Consider the following 13,070-nt stretch of genomic DNA (forward strand, 5'->3'; position numbering starts at 1 on the left):
GATCATTATCGTAAAGGTTGTTTAACATAGGCAAGCCACCAAGCCTCGGTCATGGGATGCCACCTCATCAAGGGCCAACAAGAGATCTGTTTCAGATCTACTGATGTTTCAAATTTCCTAGACAGGCACCTCCCGTCCCCAACCTTTATCTTAATCAATGTCTTCGTGTACAACAGCCTTATCACCTTCAACAGATTGAACCTTTGGCGCTGGAGTTTTCCCCACAGTTTCCACATGGCACACAGTCAAGGGCTGCCTTAAAATCCACAAAACACATAAACAATTGAGTTTCTCTTTTCATTATTAGACCCACTGCCATTAGGTTGGATGAAGTACTTTGATTCTTTGGGAATCCCACCTGATTCAAGGGCAGTCTTCTGGCATTTAATGCCCATTCAGATTGATCATGTAGTGGCAGGGTTGAGAAGTATTAGTCATCCACATCAAGCAGCTCTATCAACTGATAGCTGCTAAGTGATGATGCCAACCCGCCTTTAAAAATAGGGTGTATGATACAGCCTTGCCAACTTTTTGGTATTATTCCAAGAGCTGAAACGCTGTTCAACGTCTTGGCCAGATGGTTTGCCCAAGTTGATATATTTTGTGCTAGTAGGGCTTGGGTAATATCTTTTGGGACAAGCACACAATTAGAATAAGAATTCTCTATGACATTAACAACTGTAGCTGTAGAGTATACCAATTGCCTGTTTCAGCTAAGATGTAATTTCCTTTAAAGGATTCTGCTCGAACTGACACTGTAGGTATTGTGCTATCTGTACTCCCTGAGAAATGTACCTTGAAATGCTCCACCCAGGCATCCTCGCTTTTGTTCACATTATTTGCTGTCTTGGGGCCTTTTTCTATGTCATATTTCAACTTGCAGAACCTATTCGGGTCATTTTGCTTGGAAGGACATTGGACCTTAGCCCATAAGATTTCATGCCTACCTTTATGAAAGGACCATATCCTACACTTGAATCTTCTCCTGGCATCACATAGGATTTTTATTAAAGTGAGGTTACCCCTAGAGTGCCGAAGTGTTCTAATAATCCTAGATCTAATAAGGCAAATAGCCCTCGGCATGTGGATGTTTTACTTAAAACAATTCTTGCACTTTTATGTAGCAATTTAACTGGATATTTTGCTACTAAACACTCCGTAAAACTTACCCAGACCTTTACTGGGGTTGACTCACATTTTGAGGCAGCTTCAAGAGTCTCAGCAGCTGCAGCCGCCATTTCTTGGACACTGTCTGCATCCCACTTGAGACATTTTTCATTTTCTCTGTGTTCTTCCTCTACAAGGGTACTTGCCAGACCAAACACCCACAGATTGGCTCTGATCCAGATGTTTTGAGGCTGATGATCACTCTCAGTGAGTTGGTCAATTTGACTATGATTTACCATGGTGTAGTCTAAATAGAAGACCGTTTTATTTGAGAACATTGTCCATATATGCATAATGTTACCCAGGAATCTGCCATTCAGTGTTATTAATCCTACCAGGTCACAAGTTCTCAGCATTTTTTGCCCAATTTCATCATGTCGCCTATAACTTGGAACACTTTGGTCTGGCAAGGCTTCATAAACATGTCTGCGCATATCATCTAGATCCTCATCAGGGAGCTGAAATAGACTTGAATCAAAGTCTCCGGTGCCTAACAGCTTAGCTGCCGTGCATGACCTTTTTAGCTCTATTGGGTGGTCGATCATTTTGTCCACAACCAGAGATGTATCTGTTGAACGCACATAAATGTTTACAAATATCAGGGGTTTCATCTGATTTGTTGACCAGTCATTCAGGCGTAATGCCAGCAACCATGTTTCCTGCATGCCAATACAGTAACCTTTGCAGTTAGACTGGAGCTCAAATAAAAGTATGACCTGCTTTTTACCCTGAAAGGGCACTACTTTTGGGTGCCGGCCTACAATATTCCACAACCCCTATTAGGGGTATACTGGCCAATGCCCATATCTCTAAAAGGGTTATTACATGAAAGTTTTTCAACTTTTCCCTCACATCGGCAACTTCAATGTTCCAGGAACATATACATAGGTCTCTCAACTCAGCTGTTCATAATTCGGGTTCCTTCAATCTTCAATCCTTAATTTGTTCCATTGCCAAGGCTGATGAAAGCCAGCTCCAGCTTTCTGTATTGCACTGCTTAATCACCATTCTTCTTTGTACTTCAGCTGTTTGATCTCTTATTGTTTTAATCATTAACCCAATATGACTCAGTGGGGTCAACCTAACCACTGCACTCTGTTGAATGATCTAGCTGTAGAAAGAGTGGTAGCAACCTTCCTGAAATATTACTAACCTTTTTCCCAAGTTTTTCAGCAGTTCTTTTTTGACTAACACTTTTTTTTCCTGAAGACACAGAGTATTAAATGTAACCAGGGTAGCTGTATATGCGTAGAGGATCTAAAAAAGCACTCTCCAAAATGATGTCATGACATCCAAAAAAGTAATGGATAATCATTCTCAAGAAAGAGTGCATTATACCATTCTTATAAATTTAATTATTAAAACATCAGTATAGTCCAGAATCCCAAGTCATCCTGATCCATAAATGTAAAACAATGTTTGCTCTTTCACCACAATGGCATGGATAAGTTCAGAAATTAATCAGTTTCCACAAAGAGCACAGTCCTGTTTTCGTATGAAGTTGGTTTATTTTGGTAAAACACAGCCTCCAGAAACAACCCAACCAATACGTGCTTCGTCAATCCAGACTTTTTCAAGGCTGAGAAAACAGTTACACATGTGGAGAGTGCTTTTTTAGCTCCTCTACGCATATATAGTTGACACATTAACTTGGTTGATGTGTAGGTGCAGCCTTGGGTAGTAGGGTGCCGGAACTGCAGTAGCACCTCAGCGTTTTGTATACATTGGGCATATTTGTGTTGTGTTTCCCACTTTGAAACTATCTTCATTCTCTATACCATTTCGAGGTGTGATAAACCCCTTTTTTGGGCCACTACTACCTCGATCTTATATGTCGTTGGGGCAGAAATTTGATGGAAAATATATCTTGTGACTTCACCAGGGTCAATCCCAGGAGTCCTTTGATCAGTTGTAGAACATTTGCTCAGTTTAGGGTATCCTGATTTTCTAATTTTTATTTAAATTCTGCTATCTAAAGTAGGTTTGGTTTGTGACCATTCTGTTCCGGGAGATCAATATGCGTGCTTTTGTTCTCTTGCTCTGCCAGTTTGCTTTCTTTTCTTCTCAAACACATTAGCGGTAGACTTGGGCATGTTTTTCATTAGTGTGGCTTCTACACTGAAAGCACATAAAATTAAAGAATATGACACTTTACTACGCGTGCCATTATCCCTCATTGTTTACCCTGCAAAACCTTTTACAACACAGGGCTCTACACTGCAATCCATTACAACGCATTGTCCATTACAATGCAATTTACTATTTTAACTCCACCCGGGCGTTGTAATGGGGAATGCGTTGTAATGGTTTGCAGTGTAAAGCCCTGCTTTGTAAAAGATTTTGTGGAGTAAAAAATGCAGGGTAATAGACTGCGTTGTAACGCAGTCATTGTAAAGGATGTTAACCTAAATGAACACCACCAGGTTGGATATTATTGCTTTCTCCTGGCTCTAGAGGTGCTTTTTGACCATCAAAAGGTTTTATTAAGCCTTGATTTATTTGTCAGTCTCTCTGTTGATATGTACAGGCCTGTTTTGCTGACCTTTATCCCCCTCAGCAATGATGTGCAGTGCTGCTTCCTCTAGAATCTTTGACTGCACGCATCTCACAGGATGAACTAACATTTCCATGCATCCCTCAAGTGAGTCATTGTGGGTCATTGACAGTTTTTACAGGCAAGATTTGCAAGTTTTCAGTGTAGACCTCTTCCTGCTCCATTTGTGCATTCATTCAGACATGCAAATACATTTGTCTTTTGGACTGCTCCCTATTTCTGTCTTTTCTGGCAAGTCTTTTTTCCCACTTCAACAAAGGAAAGCGACCAGCTTATTAGCATTTTCCCGGAATTTCTGTGTTAATTCCTGTGTTAATCTCCCGATGTTGACACAACCAAGGATTATGCCCGTCTTCTTGAAGGGAGGGTTCCTCCCACATCAACTTGTAACTTGTTAATGTTAACTCCTTTGGACTTCCCGTTCTAGATGTATTGTCCATGTTGATGACCTGTATATTTTGAGTAGACTGCCTATTGTTTAACTTAAAAGATAATTTTATTTCTTCCAAAATTTCTTTTAAGACTGTTGGTAGCTGCATCAGTTTGTCAATCACGTATTTACATGAGCACATGGTAAAGTTTGTTTCATTCTTAGATTGAACTTAAGTCATGAGACTGTTTAATTTCTCCAACTTTTCGCCAGTACCTTTAACAAAGACCACTGATGTATTATGTAGGTCTTCTTAAATATCCATTTGATTTGCATTATGGTTTAGTGCCATCACAGTTGCATGCATGAATTTTAAAATGGCTTCCCAGAGTCTGCCAACATATCTTTTGTGTCCTCTCTCCCTGGCTCACTCATGAGATTCATGTCCAAGACTCTGGGTTGCACTGTCCTCCCAGGGTCCTGGTTTGTGTCTTCCAATTCCCTTATTGCTGAATTTACTCATTCATGGACACTCATCAAAATGCCGACAATTAATGAAATTTAGTAAACAACAAGGGGGACAATGAGGGCTTGATAAAGGTCCACTGTACTTGCCCTGGGTAGAACTAGAAGACAAAAGAGGTACGGTGTTCCTGGGTGGCAAGTTGGCCACCTGGTGAGTACTCAGAGTGGTGGGGAGGTGGCAAATATCTCCTTTCGGAACTAGGACCCTCACACACCCAGCAAGCTAGGTGTCATGCTTCATTATATGGGTCTGTTCCTCGTCGAGCCGACGCTGCAATGCTCGACAGGCACCCATAAAGGGGCTCTTTATCGGAGATCTTTTGTTCCTTGCCGTATAGGTGCCGTGGGTGTGAGGGGCCTGCCAAGGTGTAGATGTGGTGTGTGGGTTAAAGCAGGTAAGGGAATCCTCTATAATTATTTTTATTTTGGAGAGGTCACAACCTGCTTAAAAAGTAAAAAGAAGAAGGAGGGCGACTATTTTGTTTTAATCTGACAAAAATTACGCTCTACCCCTTACTGGTCAACATGTTTCTCGCCTATAAAATGTCTCTAATAGATCAGTTGGCGATTCCTCAGGACCAGCAGGCACATGCATCAAGCAAAATACCGGTCGCAAACGGGCAGATTCTCAGAATCTGACCCTTTGCTCCCGGTATTTTTGCATTTGGGATGCATCATCCCAAATGCAAAAATCGCTATTTAAGGAATCTCTAAATTGGGATTCCTTAAATAGCGATTGCATTTAAGGAATCCCTAATTGAGATTCCTTAAATGCAATGCATTACAGTTTAAAAAATAGCGATTTCGCTATTAGCGTGAGCAAATTACCATGAGGCTGGACCTCATGGTAATTTGCGAAAACTTAGAAAAATGCACTTATTTGCATTTTTCTAAGTTTCATGTTGCCCACACACATGCCCTTAGAGCATGTGTGTATGCAACATTTGTGCAGAGTGAACATACATGGGTGCAATAGGGTGTCATTTTGACACCCTTGCACCATCGAAATTGCGGGAGCAATTTGCGAGTACCTACTGGTACTCGCAAATTGCTCCCGCAATCTCTAATTCATTCCTATGGGCCTGGAGGCCCATAGGAATGAATGGGAAGACATTCCTTAATTGCGACTCACAATTTGCTAGTCGCAATTAAGGAATTTGTGGGAATCGCTATTTCTTTAGCGATTCCTACATGCATAGGGTTTTGCTATTCCTTAATTGCGATTCCTTAATAATCGCTATTAAGGAATCGCAAAACTCTATGATGATGCATGTGCCTGCTAGTGACTAAATGAAAACGATCTACAGTGTGTGGTGTGGTTCTACATACCACTTCTTCTCTTGGTAGGATGTTCCCCCGGAGAAAAGCAGCCACCCTAGAGTACAAACATAAAGGATCAAAAAACAAAATGGAGATATTGGTACATGGTCCTATTAATTCCAGTGGGTGTATTTCATCGTACAAAACCTCTTTGAATCTATACAAGTGATAAAAACAACGTGATTTCATGCATATCACATCCTAAGTGTGCCTTCATTTGTATTTAGAATATAAAAACCTCTGTGTAATCAGTTAGAGTAATCGAACATCATGGTGAGTATGTATGAGCTCACTTCTTAAGGATTCAAGTGCGGCTTCATCAGACCACAGCGGAGTATATGGACACTCAACGTAGAGTCGCTGTTTAGTAAAAGGAAAAAAAAACAAGTATGTTGGGTGTGGGCTTGCAGGCACAACGTTTAGTTGCTAAGGCCATGACTCTAGAGCATTAAAAGTGAAAGTGGGCATGGTTAAGGTTGAAGTATGCCTATAGTCGTGAAATTGGTATCATTGACAAGGTTATTAAACAGACTCAAAAGGGCCCCAGACTGACCTGTGTAGCTGCTGGCACCTTCACCATGCGCTCCGACATTATGCCAATCGTGCGGTGTGTTAAGAGCACCTACAGCGCCCAAGCTATGTCTTAGTGCAGAGCTCTACAGAACATCAGAGTCAGCGTACCCTTCCCAAAGACCAGCGGTACCTTGTCAGCAATTCCCAGCACCTCTTACCTCTCTTAAAAGCTTGTGACCAGGCATAGTCTCAACGCGTAATTCATACTCACCTGCTCCCGCTCAGAGCAGTCCGGCTCACCTACCCGCTCCGCTGCATCAGGAAGGAAAAGACAGGTTGCCGGTTCCTGTCTTAAATACCCTCTCATGGTGCCGTTAAGCATGGTAAATCAGCCGCACCTGGTGTGTGGTGTGATGGTGTCGGCATGACATCATCTACAGTGTAACCATGGAGGCCATCTTTGAATGTGGTGAAAGTCTATAGTTCTGGCTATACCTTGCTGTGGATGCGCATCAAGGGCTTCAAATTTGGCATTGAGTGGCGCGGTTTTATCAACAATGTGAACAAGAATATATACAGTGCAAAAGCGCTCACGTCACTGTGCTAAATTCGTGAATAAGTTGCTGGCAACTGCCGATTGGGTGATTCGTATGTCGGCCATCTTAGACTGTAGTATTGTACTCTATTGTTAGTTATTAGATATATCGTCTTAACATAGCCTAATATCCATATCTGACTAGCCTGATGTCGATATCATGTGGCAGAGATGTATTAAGAGGTGAGAGACTAGCGTGGAGTCCTAAGCTGATATACTCATTCGTTAAAGTTGTGGACAATGGTTGTATATATCAGATTAATTAATGGTGCTCCAGGGTATGGCGTCATTCAGGCCGTCATTTGCTAAGTCAAGACGGAACACCCACCTTTGTTCAATCCTGAACAAAGCAGTCTGTGGTATTTGTTGGTGGGATTCTAGGATGACCCAGCGTAGACTCTCTGGGGGATGTCCGAGTTCAGAGAAGTGGGTGTATAGTTTGGTGGTAGTTTTATGGCAACGAATATTGCTCTTGTGCTCAGTGATTCTGACCTTAACGGGCCTCATGGTCATGCCAACATACCTCTTGTCACAAGGGCAGGTCAGCATGTACACACAACGTGGGGTGTTACAGTTACTTTGTTTGATTAGCGTCCATGTAAATGTGTCTGATAGAACCAATTGTTTGGTGTGTCTGGCCTGTGGGCACATGATACAAGAGCTGCAGGGATAGTGTCCTGTCACGGGTGGGAGATCCCACAGTTGCCTCTTAACGACTGAGATAACCACCATGGTCTATAAGGCAGAGAGTAATGGGTGGATCAGTGGTAAAGAAGCTGATTTCTTGATTACCAAACATCCCAAAACACCCTATTTTTACCCTCTGCCAAAAATACATAACGGGACCACCCCTGTCTCGGGCAGACCTATAGTTTCAGGAATTGGCTCACTCTTAGAGCCGCTCTCAAAATTCTGCTACCATTACCTACAACATTTGGTCAAACAGACACCATCATACATCAGGGACACAACAAATATCCTCTGTGTTATAGGTGAAATCGAAAACACAGGCGATATTGACCTCCTGGTCACCCTGGATGTGGAACAACTGTGTACCAATATCCCACAGAGAGAGACATTGGCAGTAATAGAATCCGCACTAAGTGGGAGTGAATGGACAGCAGGAACACCCATTTTGTTCATCATGCAATGTGCCACCCTGGCCTTAACAGAAAACGTTTTTGAGTTTGACAGCCAACTCTTCCACCAGTCTCAGGGTACTTCGATGGGGAGTACCTTTGCCCCCAGTGTGGCATGTATGTGTGTATGGCGGCATTTGAACAAGAGACCATTCAACATGCGAGTAACCCCTTCAGAGCTAACCTGAGACTGTGGAAGAGGTACATAGATGACATCCTCATCTTTTGGCAGGGGGACATACAGAGATGCGCTGAATTTTGCGAGTGGATTAACACAAAAAACCAGCACTTGAAATTCACCCACACTATATCTGCCGCGAACATTGCCTTCCTAGATTTCACCATCAGATTACAAGAGGGTAGAATAACGACATCCCTATACAAAAAGCCTACTGACAGAAACAGCTTGCTACTGTATAGCAGCTATCATCCTGCTACACTGAGAAATAACCTTCCCTTCAGCCAATTAGAAGAAATTGTAGTTCAACAGAGGACTACAAAATTGAAGCAGAGATACTGGCTGACAATCTGCTGAAGAGACAATACCCTAAGAAACAGGTTCACTCTTGCATGAAACGAACAAGAAACAATAATCATGAAAGCCTCCTAGAGGTACATGAGAAAGAATCCACTGATATTTTGACCTGTGTGACCACGTACACACCTAGATCCAATCTAATAAAGGAGGCAGTGAACAAACACTGGGCAATTCTGAACATCGGTACACTGTCAATACCCAAACCAAGGTTTGCGTTTAAATGTCCCAACAATTTGAAAGATATGTTGATGCACACTAGACCCAAGAAGAACAACATCCCTAACCAGAGGCAACTGTGGGATCTCCCACCCGTGACAGGACACTATCCCTGCGGCTCTTGTACCGTGTGCCCACAGACCAGACACACCAAACAATTGGTTCTATCAGACACATTTACATGGATGCTACTTAATCACACTAACTGTAACACCACACGTTGTGTGTACATGCTGACCTGCCCTTGTGACAAGAGGTATGTTGGCATGACCATGAGGCCCGTTAAGGTCAGAATCACTGACCACAAGAGCAATATTCGTTGCCATAAAACTATCACCAAACTATACACCCACTTCTCTGAACTCGGACATCCCCCAGAGAGTCTACGCTGGGTCATCCTAGAATCACTCCAACAAATAACACAGACTGCTTTGTTCAGGATTGAACATAGGTAGGTGTTCCGTCTTGACTTAGCAAATGACGGCCTGAATGACGCCATACCCTGGAGCACCATTAATTAATCTGATATATACAACCATTGTCCACAACTTTAACGAATGAGTATATCAGCTTAGGACTCCACGCTAGTCTCTCACCTCTTAATACATCTCTGCAACATGATATCGACATCAGGCTAGTCAGATATGGAGATTAGACTATGTTAGGACTATATATCTAATAACTAACAATAGAGTACAATACTACAGTCTAAGATGGCCGACATACGAATCACCCAATCGGCAGTCGCCAGCAACTTATTCACGAATTTAGCACAGTGACGTGAGCGCTTTTGCACTGTATATATTCTTGTTCATATTGTTGATAAAACCGCGCCACTCAATGCCAAATTTGAAGCCCTTGATGCGCATCCACAGCAGGGTAATAGCCAGAACTATAGACTTTCACCACATTCAAAGATGGCCTCCATGGTTACACTGTAGATGTTGTCATGCCGACACCATCACACCACACACCAGGTGCGGCTGATTTACCATGCTTAACGGCACCAGGAGTGGGTATTTAAGACAGGAACCGGCAACCTGTCTTTTCCTTCCTGATGCAGCGGAGCGGGTAGGTGAGCCGGACTGCTCTGAGTGGGAGCAGGTGAGTATGGATTACGCGTTGAGACTATGCCTGGTCACAAGCTTTTAAGAGAGTTAAGAGCTGGTCTTTGAGAAGGGTAGGCTGACTCTGATGTTCTGTAGAGATCTGCACTAAGGCATAGCTTGGGCGCTGTAGGTGCTCTTAACACACCGCACGATTGGCATAATGTCGGAGCGCATGGTGAAGGCGCCAGCAGCTACACTGGCGGGTCTGGGACCCTTTTGAGTCTGTTGAATAACCTTGTCAATGATACCAATATCACGACTATGGGCTTACTTCAACCTGAACCATGCCCACTTTCACTTTTAATGCTCTAGAGTCATGGCCTTAGCAACTAAACGTTGTGCCTGCAAGCCCACACCCAACATACTTGTTGTTTGTTTTTTTCTTTTACTAAACAGAGTGTCCATATACTCCGCTGCGGTCTGATGAAGCCGCACTTGAATCCTTAAGAGGTGAGCTGATACATACTCACCATGATGTTCAATTACTCTAACTGGTTACACAGAGGTTTTTATATTCTAAATACAAATGAAGGCACACTTAGAATGTGATATGCATGAAATCACGTTGTTTTTATCACTTGTATAGATTCAAAAAGGTTTTGTATGATGAAATACACCCACTGGAATTAATAGGACCATGTACCAATTTCTCCATTTGGTTTTTTGATCCTTTATGTTTGTACTCTAGGGTGGCTGCTTTTCTCCAGGGGAACATCCTCCTGAGAGAAGAAGTGGTATGTAGAACCACACCACACACTGTAGATAGTTTTCATTTAGTCACTAGGTCATGAGGAATCGCCAACTGATCTATTAGAGACATTTTATAGGCGAGAAACATGTTGACCACTAAGGGGTAGAGCGTAATTTTTGTCAGATTAAAACAAAATAGTCACCCTCCTTCTTCTTTTTACTTTTTAATCAGGTTGTGACCTCTCCAGAATAAATTATTTATAGAGGATTCCCTTACCTGTTTTAACCCACACACCACATTTACATCTTACCAGGCCCCTCACAACCACGGCACCAATACGTCAAGGAACAAAAGATCTCCGATAAATAGCCCCTTTATGGGTGCCCGCCGAGCATTGCAGCGCCGTCTCGACGAGGAGCAAGCCCATATGATGAAGCATGACACCTAGCTTGCTGGGTGTGTGAGGGTCCTAGTTCTGAAAGGAGGTATTTCCCACCTCCCCACCACTCTGAGTACTCACCAGGTGGCCAACTTGCCACCCAGGAACACCGTACCTCTTTTGTCTTCTAGACAATTAATGAAAACCTTTCCTCATCCCTAGGTATGCTGCCCCAAACTTGTGAAATAGTTGTCACACAGCTGGTGGGTGTTTCCATGTATGCAGGGAACAAACTCATGGAGGTTTGGAAAGCTTCTGGGCCTAATGTTGCAGAGGTGTTTACATCGTCTTCGGTATGCTGATGGATGGATTCCCATGCAAGCGTGTCCAAGGGCTGCCTCCTTCCGGTTCCACATGATCCTGAATATGTGATGTAATGTTCCCTCTTTTTATAGTCAGTACTGCTAGTGAAAAAGAGTTCAATTGAAATCCCAACTTGAGTTTCATTATGCTGTCTTTGTGATTATCTACTCTAGTTTAGATTGCCCCCTTCATATTGCCTTTATTCTTACCAGTGCTGAGATCAAGGCATTTTACACTATTCCCAGTTAATCTTTTAAAGAAGTCTGATATATTTTAAGATTGTTAGATCTTTTCTAAACTCCGGCTCCACAGTGGTTCCTCCCTGGAAAGTTGAAATACGGTGCCCCTTCATAAGGTCAATCCCTTCACTCCTTTCTCTCACTTCGGGTGTTAGGGGCTTGTGATGGTTTGCAATATTTGTGCTTTGTGCTCCTTTTCAAAAAAGCCACCTCTGTGAGTGCAGCCTTGCACCTTCTTGTCATGGGGCTGACTTGTACACAGGTCCTTATTCTTCCTGATCTCATCTCTAAAATGCAACCTGTTCTAGAGATTGTTCTGAAAGATGTCACTGGCAGAGCTTATCATCGCTGGGTTTATCACTTTATGTAACCGATGACTTGGGGTGGGCGGAACTTGCAGAGTTTTATTCTGTGAAATTCTGTGGAGTTTCCTAAAAACTCTGTGATATTCTGAGGAGTTCCTCCATTGGTGGAATTCTGGTCCTAGTTGTAGTCTTTCTTCTATGAGTGTGTGGCAGACATAGGAAAAATGGCTTTGGGGAAATTTACCACCTCATTTGTCAATGGTGACCTGCTCTGTCTCATGCATGCAGAGCATCTAACATGTCATGTAGAGCATACAATCACTCTAGGGTTTATCCTGAGGACATAGCCAGGGATTTCTGCCAGTGCACATGGTGATTGGAGGTAACAGATTAAGAGCAGAACATCAGTTTAAGCCAATGCAGTTGCAAAAAGAACAATTGATGGACAGAATGCTGAACAATGTCAAACATTCACCCCGTATAGAGATCTAGGCCTAAATCCATTTTTTTGCTCCCCATGCCATTCCAGTTTAAACCCAGCCATATGCCAATCAGTCTTGACGCTGCTCTCTATGGGAAGAACCCAGCCCAAACTACCAACTCAGGTCCTCCCTGGACCAGAAACAAGCATCCTGGGACTGATTTTGGGGTATCAACATTCATCAGCCAGACTAGCTTGAATCCAGTGGCATGGAGAGAATGGGACACACGTCTGGGCCTTTGATCTGATCTTCAAGGTTCTGCCTCTACTGCTTCTCTGTGGCCACGAAGCAAATAAACCCAGTCGTGGCTGAAATCACCGGTAAGCTAATCTGTTACCTGTTACCTTTTCACTTGTCTGCTAACAATTGCACTGGCCCTTTGCATTTTTAAATCTATCTTACAAGCAATAGCGTACCAATGTGCTTTTAAGAAACACAAAACACACACCTGTATGACTATTTTTGATTCTGAATTTTGGTTCAAGCTGCCGTAAAAAAATTGGACAGGTGCACAAAAAAGGACAGCAATAAAAAATCCCAAAATGAATATACAGGTGTGCTTAAA

General features: G+C 42.7%; 2 long non-coding RNA genes across 7 annotated transcripts in view; one reads left to right on the forward strand and one right to left on the reverse strand.

Moving 5' to 3' along the window:
• Nucleotides 1-6,761, reverse strand: part of LOC146862555 (uncharacterized) — a 62,542-nt gene extending 55,781 nt beyond the window's left edge. The window contains exon 1 of the long non-coding RNA XR_014978150.1: nucleotides 6,721-6,761. This is a non-coding gene — a long non-coding RNA (uncharacterized LOC146862555). The remainder of the gene's footprint in view (nucleotides 1-6,720) is intronic.
• The window catches only part of LOC146862556 (uncharacterized), a 109,744-nt gene that overhangs the window by 16,224 nt on the left and 80,450 nt on the right, over nucleotides 1-13,070 (forward strand). For all 6 annotated transcript variants that reach the window (XR_014978144.1, XR_014978147.1, XR_014978145.1 and 3 more), the window contains one exon: nucleotides 12,553-12,825. This is a non-coding gene — a long non-coding RNA (uncharacterized LOC146862556). The remainder of the gene's footprint in view (nucleotides 1-12,552; nucleotides 12,826-13,070) is intronic.

Source organism: Triturus cristatus, chromosome 2_2 (assembly GCF_964204655.1).
Source record: "Triturus cristatus chromosome 2_2, aTriCri1.1, whole genome shotgun sequence".
Taxonomy (NCBI): domain Eukaryota; kingdom Metazoa; phylum Chordata; class Amphibia; order Caudata; family Salamandridae; genus Triturus; species Triturus cristatus.